The following is a 21,262-nucleotide window of genomic DNA, read 5'->3' on the forward strand; positions in this document are numbered from 1 at the left end:
CAGCCCGCAGCATCCCCCCCAGAGCCCCCACACGCGTGCATCATCCGACCCCCCCCCCCCCCCCGAGCCCCCACACGGGTGCATCACCCCCCCCCCGCAGATTACCTCCAGAGCCCGCAACATGCTCCCACAGAACCCGCACCAGCCCCATAGAGCACCCACGAGCCCGCAGCATGCCCCCAGAGCCACAAGCCCACAGCATGCCCCCACCATCCCCCACAGACCCGCAGCATCCCCCCAGAGCCACCACGAGCCCGCAGCATCCCTCCAGAGCCCCCACCAGCCAGCAGCATGCCCGCAGCATCCCTCCAGAGCCCCCACAAGCCCGCAGCATCCCTCCAGAGCCACCACCAGCCCGCAGCATGCCCACAGAGCCCCCACCAGAGCCATAGACATGCCACCACAGCCCGTAGCATCCCCACAGAGCTCCCAGAGCCCCCACACGCGTGCATCATCAGCCCCCACCAGCCCACAGCATGCCCCCACCATCCCCCACAGACCCGCAGCATCCCCCCCAGAGGCACCACCAGCCCGCAGCATCCCTCCAGAGCCCCCACCAGCCAGCATGCCCCCAGCATCCCTCCAGAGCCCCCACAAGCCCGCAGCATCCCTCCAGAGCCACCACCAGCCCGCAGCATGCCCACACAGCCCCCACCAGAGCAATAGACATGCCACCACAGCCCGCAGCATCCCCACCAGCCCGCTGCATCCCTCCAGAGCCACCATGAGCCCGCAGCATCCCTCCAGAGCCACCATGAGCCCGCAGCATCCCTCCAGAGCCACCATGAGCCCGCAGCATCCCTCCAGAGCCCCCACCAGCCAGCAGCATGCCCGCAGCATCCCTCCAGAGCCACCACCAGCCCGCAGCATGCCCACAGAGCCCCCACCAGAGCCATAGACATGCCACCACAGCCCGTAGCATCCCCACAGAGCTCCCAGAGCCCCCACACGCGTGCATCATCAGCCCCCACCAGCCCACAGCATGCCCCCACCATCCCCCACAGACCCGCAGCATCCCCCCCAGAGGCACCACCAGCCCGCAGCATCCCTCCAGAGCCCCCACCAGCCAGCATGCCCCCAGCATCCCTCCAGAGCCCCCACAAGCCCGCAGCATCCCTCCAGAGCCACCACCAGCCCGCAGCATGCCCACACAGCCCCCACCAGAGCAATAGACATGCCACCACAGCCCGCAGCATCCCCACCAGCCCGCTGCATCCCTCCAGAGCCACCATGAGCCCGCAGCATCCCTCCAGAGCCACCATGAGCCCGCAGCATCCCTCCAGAGCCACCATGAGCCCGCAGCATCCCTCCAGAGCCCCCACCAGCCAGCAGCATGCCCCCAGCATCCCCACAGAGCCCCCACAAGCCCGCAGCATCCCTCCAGAGCCACCACCAGCTCGTAGCATGCCCACAGAGCCCCCACCAGAGCCATAGACATGCCACCACAGCCGGCAGCATCCCCACAGAGCTCCCAGAGCCCCCACACGCGTGCATCTGCATAATCATCAATCATCATCATCCCAGACCACCCAAAGCCCGCAGCACCCCCCCAGAGCCCAGCACTGACCTCCTCCTGAAGCTTCACCGTATCACTTTCTGCATGAATCTATGGCGTCTGGTGCTAAACTAGAACACGCCCATAATGCAGTCAGGACACGCCCACGGAAACGACGTCATACCTGGAAGGAGCCCATACATTCTAGCGTTTACCAGGGAGGAGGCTGCAGAGCGAGTGGTTGGTGGTGAGGCTGCTGAGTATTGGGGAGACATGGCGGATGACTGCGCACCCCACACTGAGCTCCCGGGGGGGCAGCCTCAGTCCTGGGGGGACACCCTGGCTTCCTGTGGATGTGGTTAGTCCCCTGCACTATAGAGAGCGGCTCATAGACTGCTGTAGAGCAGCAATGGTCGGTGACGGGTCAGAGCCGGTGATTACAGGGAGCCGCAGCCTCTCACCTGTCAGCAGTTGGACTATAAACCAGGTTTCCAGTCACTGACAGTATGGCTGGAGCTGCGCCCATTATGCACTGTTAGAACTTGGCGATGTCTGCCATGTTTGGAGGTTCCTGGATTCTGTATTTTTCTGCACAGGGTTTGTCCATGAGAAAAAGGAACACAGAGCGCCAGTCCTGGCCACAGGTTGTGTCTGGTACTACAGCTCCGGTCTAGTGACGTGACAGGTGCTGAGCTGTAATGCCACACACAGCCTGTGCCCAGGGGTGGCGCTGTAATACAACAGCTCTGACTTTCTACTCTGGGACAACTTCTGTAAGGCTGAATTCACACATCTGTGCTCCACGGAGCGAGCTCAGATCTGACAACCGCTGGGTCACCAGTGCTGATCTGTGATTACCTCCTAGGAATAGATGAGGCACTGATCAGGTCCGGAGAGCCGGGCCGGGTCCTCGGATCCCACCACGGATGTGTGAATTCCTCCTTAAGTTAATATCTTAGTGTTAGAGTTCTCCTTTAGAATTTCTGTTCACATGAGAGTAATTTATTATAGTTTGTGTAACTTTTGAAAAACGTATCGATTACTAATCCTGAGTTACAGCCAGTGATAGTCTAGAGCTGCATTCAGAGATCTGCAGGCTTCTGAGCTGAAATCTCCCAGCAGTCCTTGCTGCGATCACTATTGTTAGCGTTGCAATGTTAAGGCAGGTGCAGATAGCAGTGTTTTCGGTCGGAGTGCGATCTGACAAAACATTGAATCGCACTGTGACTAGTGTTTGTCCAAGAAGAAAAATCGGACATGTGCACGGCCCCATAGACTGTCTGTCCGAGGACAAAAATCACTATGCTTGAGTTTCATCTAATATTCGGATCATGCTCGGCCATACAAGTTAATGAGTTCTTGGAAAAGATCACACTGCACTCAGATGACATCTGAGTGCAGTCCCATTTTTCACGGATTGACGTAACGAAGAAGATGGAGAATTTTTTTTGACCTATGTCTTGTATCTTGTTTTGTGTCACTTTATGTACAGTTCTGGCCAAAAGTCTTGTGACTGATAGAAATTTTGGTGTTCACTTCAGTGATTTTAGATCTTTTAGTCAGATGTTTCTGTGGTTACTGCAGTACAATTATCAGCATTTTATAAGTTTTATACTTTTATTGACAAATACATCAAGTTTATGGAAAGATTCAATATTCACAGTGTTGACCCTTATTTTTCAAGACTCGTTCCCTTCGCCTTGGCAGCTGGATATCGGCTGCTGGGCCAAATCCTGACTGACGACGGACAATTTTTGTCTAATCAGTGCTAGGAGCTCACTACATACATTTCTGTTTGTCCACCCGCTTTTTGAGGAGTGACCACAATCGAATTGAGATCTGGAGAGTTTACTGGCCATGAACCCAAAATGTCAATGTTACCCAGACACTTGGTTGTCACTTTTGCCTTGTGACATATTCTCCGTCATGCTGGTATATGCATTGCTGTGTTCTTAGGTATAATTGTGAGTGAGCCCACTCCCTTTTGATGATGGATAACTCCACACATGACTCGTCTCGGGGTGCTTTACTGTTGGCATAACACAGGACTCAAAGTAGCGCTCAGCTTTTCTTCTCCGGACATTCATTCTTCCATATGTCCCTAACAGTTTGAAGGGGGCCTTCATCAGGGAAATAACTTTACCCCAGTCCTCCGTAATCCAATCACTGTAGTTTACTGCATTTTATAATCCTGTTCTTAATCTTTTTCATGGAGAAAAGTGGTTTCTTTGCTGCCCTACTTGACACCAGCACAGCCTCCAAAATCCTTCTCCTCACGGTGTGTACAGATGCACTGACGCCTGCCTGCTGCCATTCTTGAGCAAGCTCTGCACTGATGTTCAACCAATTCCATAGCTGAATCCTATGTAGGAGATGATACAGGGACTTGCTGGACTTTCTTCGGAGTCCTGAAGTCTTCACAGCAAATTAACCTCCCCCCTATTAAGTTATTATTTATTATAGTGCCATTTATTACATGGAGCTTTACATGTGAAAAGGGATATACACAGCAAAAAACAAGTACAATAATCTTGAACAAAACGAATCACCGACTGGTACAGGAGGAGCGAGGACCCTGCCCGCGAGGGCTTACAGTCTACAATGAATGGGTGAGGTTACAGTAGGTGAGGGTAGAGCTGGTCGTGCAGTGGTATGATGGAGCGGTGGTTACTGCAGATTGTAGGCTTGTTAGAAGAGGTGAATCTTCAGCTTCCTTTTGAAGGTTTCCACGGTTGGCAACAGTCTGATATATTGGGGTAGAGAGTTCTAGAGTAGGGGGATGCATGGGAGAAATCTTGCGTGTGATTGTGGGAAGAGGAGATAAGAGGGGAGTAGAGAAGGAGATCTTGTGAGGATTGGAGGTTGCGTGCAGGTAAGTACCGGGACACTAAGTCACAGTTATATGGAGGAGACAGGTTGTGGATGGCTTGGTATGTCATGGTTAGGGTTTTCAACTGCAGTCTCTGGATAATGGGGAGCCAGCGAAGGGATTGACAGAGGGGAGAGGCCAGGGAATAGAGGGGGGGGCAGCTGGATTAGTCGGCCAGCAGAGTACAGTTATCTGACAGGAGAAAACAAACTCCTTTGTCATGCTTGCCGATGGGGCGAGGGGTGTGGGAAAGGTGGAATCCAACGTATGAAAGTGCAGCTGGAGACGCCATGTCAGAGGGGGTGAGTCAGGTACCATTGATGCCAAGGAAGGAAAGTTTGTTAGTAATGAAAAGGTCATGGATGTAGGAAAGTTTGTTGCAGACGGAGAGAGCGTTCCATAGAGCTCCTGTTAGTGGGATTGGGGAAGCGGGGGATGGGCAATGGGTATAGGGTTAGAAAGGTTGTGGAAATTTGATAGATTGTGGATGAGAGGTAGAAGTGACTGTGGGGATGTGATGAGGAGGGCCATGATTTGGAGAGATATCGCCAGCAGTGAGGAGCAGCAGGAGAGAGCGTGAGGTGGCTGTCTGTGTTTGGAGACAGAGGATTGTATGTTGAGGAACAGATCTGAGGAGGAGGTGAGATGGAGGGAGAGATGACCAGTTCATTACTAGGTGTAGGGATGAGAAGGGTTAGTAGAACGTGTAGGACTATAGGGGTGAGAGTGAAAACAAAGAGAAACATTTTTTACTCTGGCTGTGCAGTTACCTTCAGTTATCTTCTGGTTCAATTCTGGTCTAACTCAGTGCAGCACACTGTAAGGTGGCTGCCAGACAGGTCGTGGACGGGAGGTATGTGTCCCCGAAGTACCAAACTTCGGTGATGTAGGACATGGAGAAGCAGGCTCCAGAACACATAGTGCTGGGAGGGAGTTAATGGGCCTTATTAAAGGGCCGGGTTTCAAGAGCAGCTGAAAGAGTTGGGGGGGAAACAGCTGCTCACTTACCTCCAGTCCAGGTCTTGGAAGGCCTGATTTAAGACAGCTGCGCCTGTCTCAGTGGTGCTGTGTGTTGTGCATCGTGAGCAAACCTTGCATGTGCTGCTCAGTCTGCTGGAGGCAGAGAAAAGCACTACATTTAAACGGCTGATGCCGTGCTGTATGGACTGGTTATTTTTAGTTTTGTTCTGTTATAGCAGTGTTTCCCAAACCCCATCCTCACGGACCCCCATAGGTCATGTTTTCAGAATCTCCTTAGTATTTGGGAAATACTGCGTTATACCTTTTGTGTATCTGTTGTATGGTGGCAGAAGGTGCCATGCACCCCCTGCTTTGGGCAGAGGGGGGGGTATGTAAGGTTGCTGCCGGACAGGTCGTGGACAGGAGGTATGTGTCCCCGAAGTGCCAAGCTTTGGTGATGTAGGACCCGGAGAAGCAGGCTCCAGCACACATAGTGTAGGGAGTTAGTGGGCCCGGATTAAAGGGCCGAGTTTTACGAGCAGCTGAAAGAGCTGTTATGTTTTGGTTTCCTGGTTGGTTTATGGACATTTAATAAACCACCAGTTTGTTTTGGAACCTGCGGACTGCATTCCTGTGTGAACCTGCGCCTACCCAAGAGCTGATCCGTCACCGCACGTATATGATGCACCGCAGACTAAATTCTTAATGATCCCATAAATGGTTGATCTAGGGGCAATCTTACAAGCAGCAATGGCCTTGCCTGCAAAGCAATGATGACTGCACATGTTTTCTTGAAGGTAATCAGAAGACAATGATTTGAAGCACCAGCCTGCTCTTGTAATTCAGTAAGCATGACTGTGGAAATGGGGGTTTTGTGGTTAAGTAATTTCCTTGGGAAAAAATTAATATGCATTTTTTTTTTTTTTTTTTAACAATTCATCTGATCATTCTTCATAACAATCTACAGTTAATGCAAATTGACACTATAAAAACTGAAGCAGCAAACTTTATGAAAGCCAGAATGTGTTTCAGTCTCCAAACTTGCCGACTGTGTATTATTGTGTTACCTCTTTTGTATATTATTGTCACCTCTTATCTTGTGTATCGCTTCTCTTTTCAGTTTGTTAGCCACATGCTGCCAGGCGAAAGCTTGTGGGCACAATCATGCGGCTGGTGATTCTTGATGACTATGCCCTGGCCAGCGAATGGGCAGCAAAATACATAAGTAATCGCATCGCCCAGTTCAATCCTGGACCCGACCATTACTTCACACTTGGGCTACCCACAGGTAATGTGCCTTTTATCTCTCTTTATCCAGTTTTCCACGAGTTGGTTCAAGCATTTTAGTTGTGGATTGAACTATTTTTGCACATGTGAATTACGAGACGTCCTCACGAGTAAGTCAGATGTGTACGGCAAAGCTTCATAGAGGAGGGAGACTCCAAGTTCACTGCTGAACATCTGCTCTCTCCATGTTTCGTTGCGATCTACCAGTGTCTCCGTAAGATTTGGCCATTCTCTACTGTTATATGCAAGAGTGTGCCAATTTTCCAAAGGAACAAGGAGATTGAGTAGCTCAACAGCCTCTTGCCACTGATCGGCAAACAAATTTGGAGAAAATAATTGGACAAAGCCTGAAGGACGCTGTAATGCAGGGCTGTGTTCTGGGGGATCGATGAAGACATAAGAAATAGGAGTGTGAGTTGGGGGTCTCCCAGTGGTAATACAGTTGGAATCACTGCCTTATTAATACAACGGGGAACTGTTTTGATTTCAATTAACATTAAAGGGGTTGTCCGTACCCTACACTGATTTAATCCTAAATCTCTATTTAATTTAATAATCTACCGTATTTTTCGGACTATAAGACGCACTTTTTTTCCTCCAAAATTTTGGAGGAAAATGGAGGGTGCGTCTTATAGTCCGAATGGGGGGGGGTGTGTATATATGTGTGTGTGTGTGTGTGTGTATATATATTCCTGGTATTTGTGCTGCCCCCGCCATCCTATCCTGGAATGCGTGGCTCCCCTCATCCCCAATCCCGGTATGCGTGGCTCCCCTCATCCCCAATCCCGGTATGCGTGGCACCGCTCATCCCTATTCTGGTATGCGTGGCTCCCCTCATCCCCAATCCCGGTATGCGTGGCTCCCCTCATCCCCAATGCCATTATGCGTGTCACCCCTCATCCCCAATCCTGGTATGCGTGTCACCCCTCATCCCCAAAAAAATAAACAGTTATAATCGCCTTTCTTCTCTGTACTCCAGCGCTGCAGCGTCCTGTTCTGCCGGAGGCCGGGGGAGGAGTGCGGCGACAGAGCACAGCGCCGACCGGCGCCAATTTGCTGAAGACACACTGTAAATGTGTCTTCATAAAAATGGCGCCGGATAGCGCTATGCGCACGCGCCGATCCGACGTCTCACTCCGCCCCCGGTCTCCGCTGAAGAGAGGCGCCGCGGCAACGCTCCTCCTGGTCAGGTAAGTATGGCGCCGGAGATCGCAGTGTGTGTTCAGTGCCTACACACACCGCGATGTCCGACGCCATACACCTCTTACCTGTAACGGCTGGATGCGGTCTTCTGTCTGGAGCCAGACTGCGCGTCACGCATGCGCAGTCTATCGAGACTTTGGACAGAGACCCGCATTCCCGGTTATATTATAGATGTGGGGTGTGAGGGGAGTGGTAGCTGTGGAGGAGCGGGGCACAGGAGGCAGCGGTGCAGCCTACACTGTCCCTGCTGCTAAAGAAAATGAATATTCACTGCTCCTTAATAGCAGCACACAGTGTAGCCGCGCTGCGGCTCCTGCTGCTGCCGGAATCGCCTGTGCCCTCTGTTAAAGGGCATGAATATTCAACCTCTCTCCACGCCCATGGGCGTGGGGAGGGGGTGAATATTCATGCCTTTTAATAAACGGGCACACGCTATAGCCCGGCAGCAGCAGGAACCGCAGCGCGGCCAAGCTGTGTGCCGGCTATGAAGGAGAGTGAAGTCACTGCTCCCCGCGCACACAGACCCAGCGTGGGGAGCAGTGACTTCCGGCAGCTGATCTCTCCATGTGAGCCGCGCATGGCAGTGACGTGCGACTCACATGGAGAGATCAGTGCGGGCAGACAGGAGGAGAGAGAAGAAAGGTGAGTATAAGTGTTTATTTTTTTTATGTGCAGCCTGATGGGGATTAGGGGGACCATGCATATTAGGGTATGGATGAGGGGGCCATACAAAACAGGATAAAGATGAGGGGGCCATACATACCTGGACGGGGATGATGGCCGCCGTGCGTACCTGGACGGGGATGATGGCCACGTATAAAAGGAAGGGGGTTGGGCATATATACCAGGATAGGGGATATTGTCAAAATTGGGTATTACCCCTATACCAGTGTCAGCAGAAGACCCCCTCCCCCTTAAAAGTGCATCATGAACAATTTTTTGCTTAATTTTTTTTTTTTTTTTCCTCTAAAATCTAGGTGCGTCTTATGGTCCGGTGCGTCTTATAGTCCGAAAAATATGGTAATTGCTTTTCTAATATACTTTAATTAAAAGTTAATCTAAATTTATCTAACTGGGGTGTGTTTGTATGTGTGTATACATTTTTTTTTTTTTTTACCAACTTCCTGTTTGATAACATTTAGTTTGAAAATCCCCAGTGCATCCTGGGATATGAAGACGGACGTGATCAGGGAGCAGAGGCTGCGGTCCCTGCTGCTGCCTCTTTCCCCACCCTGAATGAAGCGTCATCAGTGATGCCTGTTTCAGGGGCTGGGCTAGTCCCTGCTACTCTGCGCATGTGTCAATTCTAACACTCAGTTGCTCAGCAGGATCTTGTCACTGTGCAATATTCTTTTTAATGCACAGCGTCAGGGATTCCTCAGAGACGACACCGGGGAGATCACGCAATATCTCACCCTGCCATCACTGTGTCATGGATTTCGTCTGGAATCGTGAGCACACGATCCAGATTACTCAACAGTTCAGCAGTTTTTGGGGATTGCGAATCTCAAGAATGCTACCTCCCGGAAGCTAAAATACGATAAATGAGGGGCCCGGTGAAGAAAGCCATAGCAAATTCGGTCATGTCCCTTGGAGGTGCAATGTACCTGTTGGGTACCCTGATATCGTGGGTTCTGTGAGCACAATACCATTCCAGAGTTTTACAGTGGGATCTGCTACATAATGAAGTTTCTCTTAAGGGCACTTGGAAAGGAAGATGTCCTTATCACCCCGGTCAGTAAAATCTTTATAGAGGTTAGGCTCATCCTGCCACCAATCTCGAGGGGTTCCCTGGGTACTTGGGGTCACTAGCACAATTACCACAGATGCGAGTCCCAGAGGGTGGGGAGCCCAGGGGACCTGGTCAGATATCGAAAAGGGTCTCTCCTCCAATGCAAAAGAACTTGTCGGTCCGAGCTCTGCTGTGCCTGTTAGGGGTGAAGATCGGGTCCTAGGAGGCATCGTCTATGCAGCCTGCACAGCAGATCACAGCCCGGGCACCACGTCTCCGGGTAAATCTCCACCTTTTGAGTTACTTCTTGTGCAGCAGCCCCATGCAAGTTGCTCCGCTCTCCTCGGCCAGCTCCTGCTGAAGACTGAGCTCCTCTGTCCAATCTAGGAGCTCAATAGCCCTGATCAGGTCAGTGGTAGCCCAGCGCTGCTGGATCAGATTTACAAATGGCAAACTAATCAGCCCTAGGCATTTCTAATATGTGCAGAGCAGGCGACATAAGTCTGACCGGTGTCCTCATAGACCTTTCCTCAGCCGGGGTCTAATAGGAGCAGTAAGATGGCCGTCATGGGGTCCATTGTTAGATCTCGGCTGCCATAGAAACTCATCAGCACCATGATCGCACCTCCCTCTCCTGTCTAAAGTGCCTAAATGCTGTGGAAGCCCCCTACTGTGTCATACAGTGCATTAAGCTGCCAGGATCCGGGTTGGCTCCACTGTCGGTGGCTGAGGCAGGAGCAGGACTGTGTTATACAGCCACACTTCTGCCGCCGATCTTGTAAGATCCCTGACAGGACCTGCCTGATGATAATGTGTCCTATAGAGCGGGTCCTGGTACCGGACTGCCCTGTACATATTCACCACTAGCTGGGAACCAGTTACTTACAAGGTCTAGTTTCGGATGTGTTTCCAGGATCTGTAGTTATCAGCATTTTATCCTTTAGGCCGAGTTATAATATCACTGTAACACTCTCGCCCTGTACCTGTATCCCTGCCCTGTGTGCTGCACAAAATTATATAACAAAGTGTGTGTGTGTACACAGATATCTATCTCCTGAATGGAATTACTGCTAGATCTCCTGTACATAGAAATATGAGGTTCTTAGCGCACATTTTGAGCAAATTGTGCGAGCCCATCTGCCAACGTCAAGGCGACCTCTTCAGATGGGTCCCTACACTAACACTACACTAATTTAGTAACTGGGACTAGTTTTTTGTATTATTATTACCACCATTTTTACTATTTATTATTATTGCAATAATGCAATTAATTGTAACTGTTATAACACTAATTAAAAAAATTTAATTCAATTTTTTTTTATTATACTTGTGATTCTAATAATGGTATTACTAAAATCCCTTTGCCTAAAGCTGTTGATCCAGAAGTAGGCAAAAACCCCACCTAACGCCAATATGTTTCCTAGGGGAAAAAATTCCTTCTTGACCTATGGAAAAGGCGATCAGTCCTAGGACCCTGGATCAAACCTAATAATATTATTACAAGTTATATAATATTACGCTAATTATTGTACTACTGGAGTTATTTTAATTTGTTTTTATAAATCTAACTATTTGAGATGGTTATACTTAACATTGTGCTATCTTATTACAGTATTATTCTTCTTTCCTATCACTACTAATACTGCCCTATACCTACAGTGTTGATCCAGAAGAAGGCAAAAAACCCAGGACACCTTCAGCCAATTTGTGTTACAGGGGAAAAAGTCCTTCTTGACCCCGAGAAAAGACGATCAGTCCTAGAACCCTGGATCAAACCTAATTATGTTACTAGTTATGTAATTACTATTACTGTACTAAATGTACTTCTACAGTTTTTAATATAATTTTTTTTATATATTTTGTCTTATGTCCTGCTTTCTTATTAAAGTACTACTCTAATTTTTCTATAACTATTTAATATTACAGTATTGATTGAACTACGTCTATAATTATTTTTATTTACTCTTTGTTCTTTCTATAGATATAACTAGTTTATATTTATTATTAATAATAATAACCTGCTATCTTATTACGAGGTATTATTCTTCTTTCCTATTACTACTAATACTACCCTATACCTACAGTGTTGATCCAAAAGAAGGCAAAAACCTCAGGACACCTTCAGTCAATTTGTGTCACAGCGGAAAAATTCTTTCTTGACCCCGAGAAAAGGCGATCAGTTCTAGAACCCTGGATCACACTGTTATTCTACCTACTACTATTACTACTGTTATTTTATTACTTTCTTACTATTATCACTAGTAGTATTACTCAAATTACACTAATACTGATATACTACCTCTAGATTACTACTATCCTGCTATTATTACTTTGGTGGATTTCTACTTACCAGCCGGTATTGCCGTATGATGATATCGGCAGAGAGGTCCCAGCAGGATGGTCCACATGGTGTTCCTCTTTCCTCTCAAATACCTTTTGATGTAATGGCAGATGTTGTTCTGCTTCTTCCTTTATGTTGTAGGATCGATTGTTCTGTCCTCTTCTGTCCTCTTCTGTCCTCTTCTGTCCTCTTCTGTCCTCTTCTGTCCTCTTCTGTCCTCTTCTGTCCTCTTCTGTCCTCTTCTGTCCTCTTCTGTCCTCTTCTGTCCTCTTCTGTCCTCTTCTGTCCTCTTCTGTCCTCTTCTGTCCTCTTCTGTCCTCTTCTGTCCTCTTCTGTCCTCTTCTGTCCTCTTCTGTCCTCTTCTGTCCTCTTCTGTCCTCTTCTGTCCTCTTCTGTCCTCTTCTGTCCTCTTCTGTCCTCTTCTGTCCTCTTCTGTCCTCTTCTGTCCTCTTCTGTCCTCTTCTGTCCTCTTCTGTCCTCTTCTGTCCTCTTCTGTCCTCTTCTGTCCTCTTCTGTCCTCTTCTGTCCTCTTCTGTCCTCTTCTGTCCTCTTCTGTCCTCTTCTGTCCTCTTCTGTCCTCTTCTGTCCTCTTCTGTCCTCTTCTGTCCTCTTCTGTCCTCTTCTGTCCTCTTCTGTCCTCTTCTGTCCTCTTCTGTCCTCTTCTGTCCTCTTCTGTCCTCTTCTGTCCTCTTCTGTCCTCTTCTGTCCTCTTCTGTCCTCTTCTGTCCTCTTCTGTCCTCTTCTGTCCTCTTCTGTCCTCTTCTGTCCTCTTCTGTCCTCTTCTGTCCTCTTCTGTCCTCTTCTGTCCTCTTCTGTCCTCTTCTGTCCTCTTCTGTCCTCTTCTGTCCTCTTCTGTCCTCTTCTGTCCTCTTCTGTCCTCTTCTGTCCTCTTCTGTCCTCTTCTGTCCTCTTCTGTCCTCTTCTGTCCTCTTCTGTCCTCTTCTGTCCTCTTCTGTCCTCTTCTGTCCTCTTCTGTCCTCTTCTGTCCTCTTCTGTCCTCTTCTGTCCTCTTCTGTCCTCTTCTGTCCTCTTCTGTCCTCTTCTGTCCTCTTCTGTCCTCTTCTGTCCTCTTCTGTCCTCTTCTGTCCTCTTCTGTCCTCTTCTGTCCTCTTCTGTCCTCTTCTGTCCTCTTCTGTCCTCTTCTGTCCTCTTCTGTCCTCTTCTGTCCTCTTCTGTCCTCTTCTGTCCTCTTCTGTCCTCTTCTGTCCTCTTCTGTCCTCTTCTGTCCTCTTCTGTCCTCTTCTGTCCTCTTCTGTCCTCTTCTGTCCTCTTCTGTCCTCTTCTGTCCTCTTCTGTCCTCTTCTGTCCTCTTCTGTCCTCTTCTGTCCTCTTCTGTCCTCTTCTGTCCTCTTCTGTCCTCTTCTGTCCTCTTCTGTCCTCTTCTGTCCTCTTCTGTCCTCTTCTGTCCTCTTCTGTCCTCTTCTGTCCTCTTCTGTCCTCTTCTGTCCTCTTCTGTCCTCTTCTGTCCTCTTCTGTCCTCTTCTGTCCTCTTCTGTCCTCTTCTGTCCTCTTCTGTCCTCTTCTGTCCTCTTCTGTCCTCTTCTGTCCTCTTCTGTCCTCTTCTGTCCTCTTCTGTCCTCTTCTGTCCTCTTCTGTCCTCTTCTGTCCTCTTCTGTCCTCTTCTGTCCTCTTCTGTCCTCTTCTGTCCTCTTCTGTCCTCTTCTGTCCTCTTCTGTCCTCTTCTGTCCTCTTCTGTCCTCTTCTGTCCTCTTCTGTCCTCTTCTGTCCTCTTCTGTCCTCTTCTGTCCTCTTCTGTCCTCTTCTGTCCTCTTCTGTCCTCTTCTGTCCTCTTCTGTCCTCTTCTGTCCTCTTCTGTCCTCTTCTGTCCTCTTCTGTCCTCTTCTGTCCTCTTCTGTCCTCTTCTGTCCTCTTCTGTCCTCTTCTGTCCTCTTCTGTCCTCTTCTGTCCTCTTCTGTCCTCTTCTGTCCTCTTCTGTCCTCTTCTGTCCTCTTCTGTCCTCTTCTGTCCTCTTCTGTCCTCTTCTGTCCTCTTCTGTCCTCTTCTGTCCTCTTCTGTCCTCTTCTGTCCTCTTCTGTCCTCTTCTGTCCTCTTCTGTCCTCTTCTGTCCTCTTCTGTCCTCTTCTGTCCTCTTCTGTCCTCTTCTGTCCTCTTCTGTCCTCTTCTGTCCTCTTCTGTCCTCTTCTGTCCTCTTCTGTCCTCTTCTGTCCTCTTCTGTCCTCTTCTGTCCTCTTCTGTCCTCTTCTGTCCTCTTCTGTCCTCTTCTGTCCTCTTCTGTCCTCTTCTGTCCTCTTCTGTCCTCTTCTGTCCTCTTCTGTCCTCTTCTGTCCTCTTCTGTCCTCTTCTGTCCTCTTCTGTCCTCTTCTGTCCTCTTCTGTCCTCTTCTGTCCTCTTCTGTCCTCTTCTGTCCTCTTCTGTCCTCTTCTGTCCTCTTCTGTCCTCTTCTGTCCTCTTCTGTCCTCTTCTGTCCTCTTCTGTCCTCTTCTGTCCTCTTCTGTCCTCTTCTGTCCTCTTCTGTCCTCTTCTGTCCTCTTCTGTCCTCTTCTGTCCTCTTCTGTCCTCTTCTGTCCTCTTCTGTCCTCTTCTGTCCTCTTCTGTCCTCTTCTGTCCTCTTCTGTCCTCTTCTGTCCTCTTCTGTCCTCTTCTGTCCTCTTCTGTCCTCTTCTGTCCTCTTCTGTCCTCTTCTGTCCTCTTCTGTCCTCTTCTGTCCTCTTCTGTCCTCTTCTGTCCTCTTCTGTCCTCTTCTGTCCTCTTCTGTCCTCTTCTGTCCTCTTCTGTCCTCTTCTGTCCTCTTCTGTCCTCTTCTGTCCTCTTCTGTCCTCTTCTGTCCTCTTCTGTCCTCTTCTGTCCTCTTCTGTCCTCTTCTGTCCTCTTCTGTCCTCTTCTGTCCTCTTCTGTCCTCTTCTGTCCTCTTCTGTCCTCTTCTGTCCTCTTCTGTCCTCTTCTGTCCTCTTCTGTCCTCTTCTGTCCTCTTCTGTCCTCTTCTGTCCTCTTCTGTCCTCTTCTGTCCTCTTCTGTCCTCTTCTGTCCTCTTCTGTCCTCTTCTGTCCTCTTCTGTCCTCTTCTGTCCTCTTCTGTCCTCTTCTGTCCTCTTCTGTCCTCTTCTGTCCTCTTCTGTCCTCTTCTGTCCTCTTCTGTCCTCTTCTGTCCTCTTCTGTCCTCTTCTGTCCTCTTCTGTCCTCTTCTGTCCTCTTCTGTCCTCTTCTGTCCTCTTCTGTCCTCTTCTGTCCTCTTCTGTCCTCTTCTGTCCTCTTCTGTCCTCTTCTGTCCTCTTCTGTCCTCTTCTGTCCTCTTCTGTCCTCTTCTGTCCTCTTCTGTCCTCTTCTGTCCTCTTCTGTCCTCTTCTGTCCTCTTCTGTCCTCTTCTGTCCTCTTCTGTCCTCTTCTGTCCTCTTCTGTCCTCTTCTGTCCTCTTCTGTCCTCTTCTGTCCTCTTCTGTCCTCTTCTGTCCTCTTCTGTCCTCTTCTGTCCTCTTCTGTCCTCTTCTGTCCTCTTCTGTCCTCTTCTGTCCTCTTCTGTCCTCTTCTGTCCTCTTCTGTCCTCTTCTGTCCTCTTCTGTCCTCTTCTGTCCTCTTCTGTCCTCTTCTGTCCTCTTCTGTCCTCTTCTGTCCTCTTCTGTCCTCTTCTGTCCTCTTCTGTCCTCTTCTGTCCTCTTCTGTCCTCTTCTGTCCTCTTCTGTCCTCTTCTGTCCTCTTCTGTCCTCTTCTGTCCTCTTCTGTCCTCTTCTGTCCTCTTCTGTCCTCTTCTGTCCTCTTCTGTCCTCTTCTGTCCTCTTCTGTCCTCTTCTGTCCTCTTCTGTCCTCTTCTGTCCTCTTCTGTCCTCTTCTGTCCTCTTCTGTCCTCTTCTGTCCTCTTCTGTCCTCTTCTGTCCTCTTCTGTCCTCTTCTGTCCTCTTCTGTCCTCTTCTGTCCTCTTCTGTCCTCTTCTGTCCTCTTCTGTCCTCTTCTGTCCTCTTCTGTCCTCTTCTGTCCTCTTCTGTCCTCTTCTGTCCTCTTCTGTCCTCTTCTGTCCTCTTCTGTCCTCTTCTGTCCTCTTCTGTCCTCTTCTGTCCTCTTCTGTCCTCTTCTGTCCTCTTCTGTCCTCTTCTGTCCTCTTCTGTCCTCTTCTGTCCTCTTCTGTCCTCTTCTGTCCTCTTCTGTCCTCTTCTGTCCTCTTCTGTCCTCTTCTGTCCTCTTCTGTCCTCTTCTGTCCTCTTCTGTCCTCTTCTGTCCTCTTCTGTCCTCTTCTGTCCTCTTCTGTCCTCTTCTGTCCTCTTCTGTCCTCTTCTGTCCTCTTCTGTCCTCTTCTGTCCTCTTCTGTCCTCTTCTGTCCTCTTCTGTCCTCTTCTGTCCTCTTCTGTCCTCTTCTGTCCTCTTCTGTCCTCTTCTGTCCTCTTCTGTCCTCTTCTGTCCTCTTCTGTCCTCTTCTGTCCTCTTCTGTCCTCTTCTGTCCTCTTCTGTCCTCTTCTGTCCTCTTCTGTCCTCTTCTGTCCTCTTCTGTCCTCTTCTGTCCTCTTCTGTCCTCTTCTGTCCTCTTCTGTCCTCTTCTGTCCTCTTCTGTCCTCTTCTGTCCTCTTCTGTCCTCTTCTGTCCTCTTCTGTCCTCTTCTGTCCTCTTCTGTCCTCTTCTGTCCTCTTCTGTCCTCTTCTGTCCTCTTCTGTCCTCTTCTGTCCTCTTCTGTCCTCTTCTGTCCTCTTCTGTCCTCTTCTGTCCTCTTCTGTCCTCTTCTGTCCTCTTCTGTCCTCTTCTGTCCTCTTCTGTCCTCTTCTGTCCTCTTCTGTCCTCTTCTGTCCTCTTCTGTCCTCTTCTGTCCTCTTCTGTCCTCTTCTGTCCTCTTCTGTCCTCTTCTGTCCTCTTCTGTCCTCTTCTGTCCTCTTCTGTCCTCTTCTGTCCTCTTCTGTCCTCTTCTGTCCTCTTCTGTCCTCTTCTGTCCTCTTCTGTCCTCTTCTGTCCTCTTCTGTCCTCTTCTGTCCTCTTCTGTCCTCTTCTGTCCTCTTCTGTCCTCTTCTGTCCTCTTCTGTCCTCTTCTGTCCTCTTCTGTCCTCTTCTGTCCTCTTCTGTCCTCTTCTGTCCTCTTCTGTCCTCTTCTGTCCTCTTCTGTCCTCTTCTGTCCTCTTCTGTCCTCTTCTGTCCTCTTCTGTCCTCTTCTGTCCTCTTCTGTCCTCTTCTGTCCTCTTCTGTCCTCTTCTGTCCTCTTCTGTCCTCTTCTGTCCTCTTCTGTCCTCTTCTGTCCTCTTCTGTCCTCTTCTGTCCTCTTCTGTCCTCTTCTGTCCTCTTCTGTCCTCTTCTGTCCTCTTCTGTCCTCTTCTGTCCTCTTCTGTCCTCTTCTGTCCTCTTCTGTCCTCTTCTGTCCTCTTCTGTCCTCTTCTGTCCTCTTCTGTCCTCTTCTGTCCTCTTCTGTCCTCTTCTGTCCTCTTCTGTCCTCTTCTCAGGAAACGCAACCAGATATTAGGAGCAATCCTCAATTGACAGAGCGCCACTACTGACCTCATCCCGCTAAGTAAAAGTGTTTTTCCTGCTTTACACAGAATGCGGACTACCATGCAGCAACCTATACTCCTGAGGGGCCGCAGGAAACTGGAGTGAATAATGTCCTCCTCTTCCTTTAGATTAAGCTTATGCCGTGTTCTCACTGGTGCTATTGGCTTCCATTGGAGATTTAAGCTTTTTGGTATTTTTGATGCTGTATAGTTAGTCACAAAGTTACCTGAGACGTAATAAATAGCATTAAAGCTGCAGTAATTTTTTTATGTACACTGCTCAAAAAATAAAGGGAACACTTAAACAACAGAATATAACTCCAAGTAAATCAAACTTCTGTGAAATCAAACTGTCCACTTAGGAAACAACACTGATTGACAATCAATTTCACATGCTGTTGTCCAAATGGAATAGACAATAGATGGAAATTATTGGCAATTATCAAGACACCCTCAGTAAAGGAGTGGTTCTGCAGGTGGGGATCACAGACCACATCTCAGTACCAGTGCTTTCTGGCTGATGTTTTGGTCACTTTTGAATGTTGGTTGTGCTTTCACACTCGTGGTAGCATGGGACGGACTCTACAACCCACAGAAGATGCTCAGGTAGTGCAGCTCATCCAGGATGGCTCATCAGTGAGAGCTGTGGCAACGAGGTTTGCTGTGTCTCAGCGTAGTGTTCAGAGGCTGGAGACGCTACCAGGAGACATGGAGGGGGGCCGTAGGAGGGCAACAACCCAGCAGCAGGACCGCTACCTCCGCCTTTGTGCAAGGAGGAACAGGAGGAGCACTGCCAGAGCCCTGCAAAATGACCTCCAGCAGGCCACAAATGATCCTCCTTAAGACTGTCAGAAGGAGCTCACTGATAGATTCTCAGTTAGCTAATTTTGCAGCCAGGAATAGACAGTGCAGCACAGATGCTACAGAAGGCAACATTTTTAATGAAACTCAATTACAGAAATCAATTTTAGCCCCAAATACTTGCATTAAAGTAAAAAAAACAAATGACCCCAAATCTGGACAACCGCTTTAACTCCTTACCAACATCTGCCGTTCGTGTATGGTATAAGTCAGTAGCGGGTGTATGGAGCAGAGTCAGCTCGCCCCGTACATGGCAGATAATGGCTGTGACAAACAACCAGGACCTGCCTCTAAGAGCTGCGAGTGGAGCGAAGATCTGCTCACCACTGTTAACCTGTTCAGTGCTGCTGTCAATCTCTAACAGCAGCATTAACAGCGCGCCGGCATTGGGACGCATCGTTCCATGCGCCCACCGGCGCTCCTGTGACGCGATCACAGGGCGCAGATGGACTGCTATGTCATCCGGGGGTCTGCTGAAGCCTCCGTGCCTGTCATCATAAAGCTTCATTTGGGCTGTAAAGAAGACCGTGATTTTGCTATATGGAGCATTACTGTGGTATCGCTGTATATAGCACAAGCAATCAGATAATGTATACAAATGCAGTGAAAATTTAAAAAAAAAAAAAAAAAAAGTTTAAAATATTAAAACCCCACACGTTCAGCTCACCTCCCACTAAAAATAAAGATAATAAAAATATACACATTTGTGGTATGGTCTCTTTCAGAGAAATACAATCTATCCAAATATAAAAAACAAACGATCAGTGAACACAGAAAAAAATTCAAAAAGCCAAAATTACATTTTTTTCGTTCGCCACAATACAGCAGAAAACCCTGTAAGAAGCGATGACCATGTCATATGTGTCCCAAAATGTTATCAATAAAGTCCTCTTGCCCTTCAAAAAATAAGCCCCCACACAGCTCCATCAACCCGAAAAACGAAAATGTTACGGGTCTCAGAAAAAATGGTGACACCATAAAAAAAAAGTTTTTTTCTTTTGCCAAAACTATTGGAGAAGTTTGGTCTTGCTGTAATCACACTGAGGAGTAGGATCCTATTACCAGGTCATTTTCACCACACTATGTGCGCCGATAAAACCGTTCCCAGAAAAACAGTGTCAGGCTTTTTTTTTCCTCGCACTTTTACTGCACTTGGAATTTTTTCCCCGTTTTCTAGTACTATGTGGTAAATGAATGGTGTGATTTATAAGTACCGCTCGTCCTGCAAAATAACAAGACCTCACACTATGTGGACAGACATGAAAAAGTTATAGCCCTTGGAAAAAGCCAAGGAAAAAACAGAAAAAAAACATCAATTGGTTCTGTTGGGAAGGTGTAAAGCTGAAGAAACGCATGTAACAGCAGAATATGGAGGAAGGTGAGATATCACCGGCTGGTGGATACTACCTGCTCCATCGCTGGCAGAGTAACCCATCCCCATGGTGGCCGCTGAGATCTTCTCTTGTAGAAACGTCTCCAAAATCTATAAAACATCGGGAACAGTCAGCAGAGGGTTTGGTGATTGGCTCATATTGGCGATATACCCAGGGGCATTACTGGGCACAGGGAAGATTGGGAATGAATAGGATTGGCTGTTAGATATGTGATCTCTTCCATTAAAGGGGATGTCTAGTTGGAACAAGTTATCCCTGATCTCTGGATAGGTGATGACTCTTAGATCGGTGGGTTTGGCCGCTATGACCCAATCAGCAGAACAGCACTTATAGATAGAAGTGAGCGAAGTGCAAATGTTCAACCGCCGGTCCGTTCATTCTCTATGGGGGGCGCTGTACTCAGCTTTCTCCTGCATAGAGAATGAATGGAGCGGTGGTCCGGGGAAGTACTAGCAGGGATTAGTTGGGTTCCCAGCAGATCTAGAAGTTGTCACTTATCATGTGTTGGGGAATAATGACTTCTCCTCTGATAAATGTGCTGATTCCTGTCAGTTGTGGTCGCTGAGTGCGTGTGATGGGATGTGGCTCCGTCCGTTATATTATATCACGTCTTATACCTATAATCTCGCTGATCGCAGGTGTCTGTCTTCACACTCAGATGAGATGGAACAAACTGACCATATAGAACTTTTTTTTTTTTTCAAATTCAAACCGAGCAATCCTATTGGCTGAGTATGAATGCAGTTACCATGGTGACAGAAGTAGCTGCAGATTTAAAGGGACAAGATACTAATATTGTACTAAAGTGTATTTTATTATATACTTCACATAACTGACTGGATACACCTTGGTGCTGGTGGGATGGCTTTTTTTTTTTTGTCAAAAACCATGTTTACTAAGTACCCTATATTATATATATTTCCTATTGCTTTTACTTACTTATAGCAGGGTATATGTTCATATTGTTTCTATCCTAAGTTTGTCTATTTTCTAATAGAGACATGACCAGTCCTCTTTATAATTTTATAGTGACCCCATTGAGGTCATGGACTGATATTGGGGATTGCAGAGTTGGGGCAAGGTGTTGGTGCTAAGTAAGTGACATCAAATGAAGGCTATGGTGCATACATAGTAAATCAGTCTTGTTATTCCACAGAAATCCTGTTCTATAATACAAAATATCTTCACATGGTGAGGAGTTGTGTTGTGTTTTTCTCCATTTACATTCTAGCGTGGTGATCACATAAAATGTAAAATTCCTATTCAATAATTACTGAATGACAGTAGCCTGTATCCCTGGAGGACAAGTCATTTACCGCTTCACCAGGTTTGATGTTCTAATGCATTTAGATGTTTCAGTATTTGTATATATGTATATATATTTTTTCCCCTCTTAAGGGTATTCAAGCGCAGACGGTGGCAAACTTCTTCCTCGCCTTTGAAGCACAGCTTTCAATTATTCCTGTCGTAAACCAGGTAAAAAGCTTCGAGCCGAGCGCGATCAGACTCCTTCAGTCCCGCAGCAGGTAAATCTGTGACCATCGCCGGCACTCCTGCTGTTCCTAGTACCGATCCCTCTGAGCGGCTGTGCAGTAATGAAGGCAGGATTCACCCCAAACTTGCTCTTCTTTTTTTTCGATTTTCAGTTCTGGTAATTAGTGATACACATGTGTATATCCAGTGGTCAACTCAAAACCTATGTATG

The 21,262-nt window shown here is 48.1% G+C and overlaps 1 long non-coding RNA gene across 1 annotated transcript; it reads left to right on the top strand.

Annotated features, from left to right (window-relative positions):
- Positions 1–1,664: 1,664 nt before the first annotated feature.
- On the top strand, positions 1,665–21,054 carry LOC141244087 (uncharacterized). The gene is made up of 3 exons (XR_012308066.1): positions 1,665–1,742; positions 6,445–6,612; positions 20,956–21,054. It is a non-coding gene; the product is annotated as an uncharacterized lncRNA (long non-coding RNA).
- Positions 21,055–21,262: the final 208 nt, after the last annotated feature.

This window comes from Phyllobates terribilis, unplaced genomic scaffold (assembly GCF_046119375.1).
Source record: "Phyllobates terribilis strain yellow unplaced genomic scaffold, ASM4611937v1 Scaffold_1406__1_contigs__length_296618, whole genome shotgun sequence".
NCBI lineage: Eukaryota > Metazoa > Chordata > Amphibia > Anura > Dendrobatidae > Phyllobates > Phyllobates terribilis.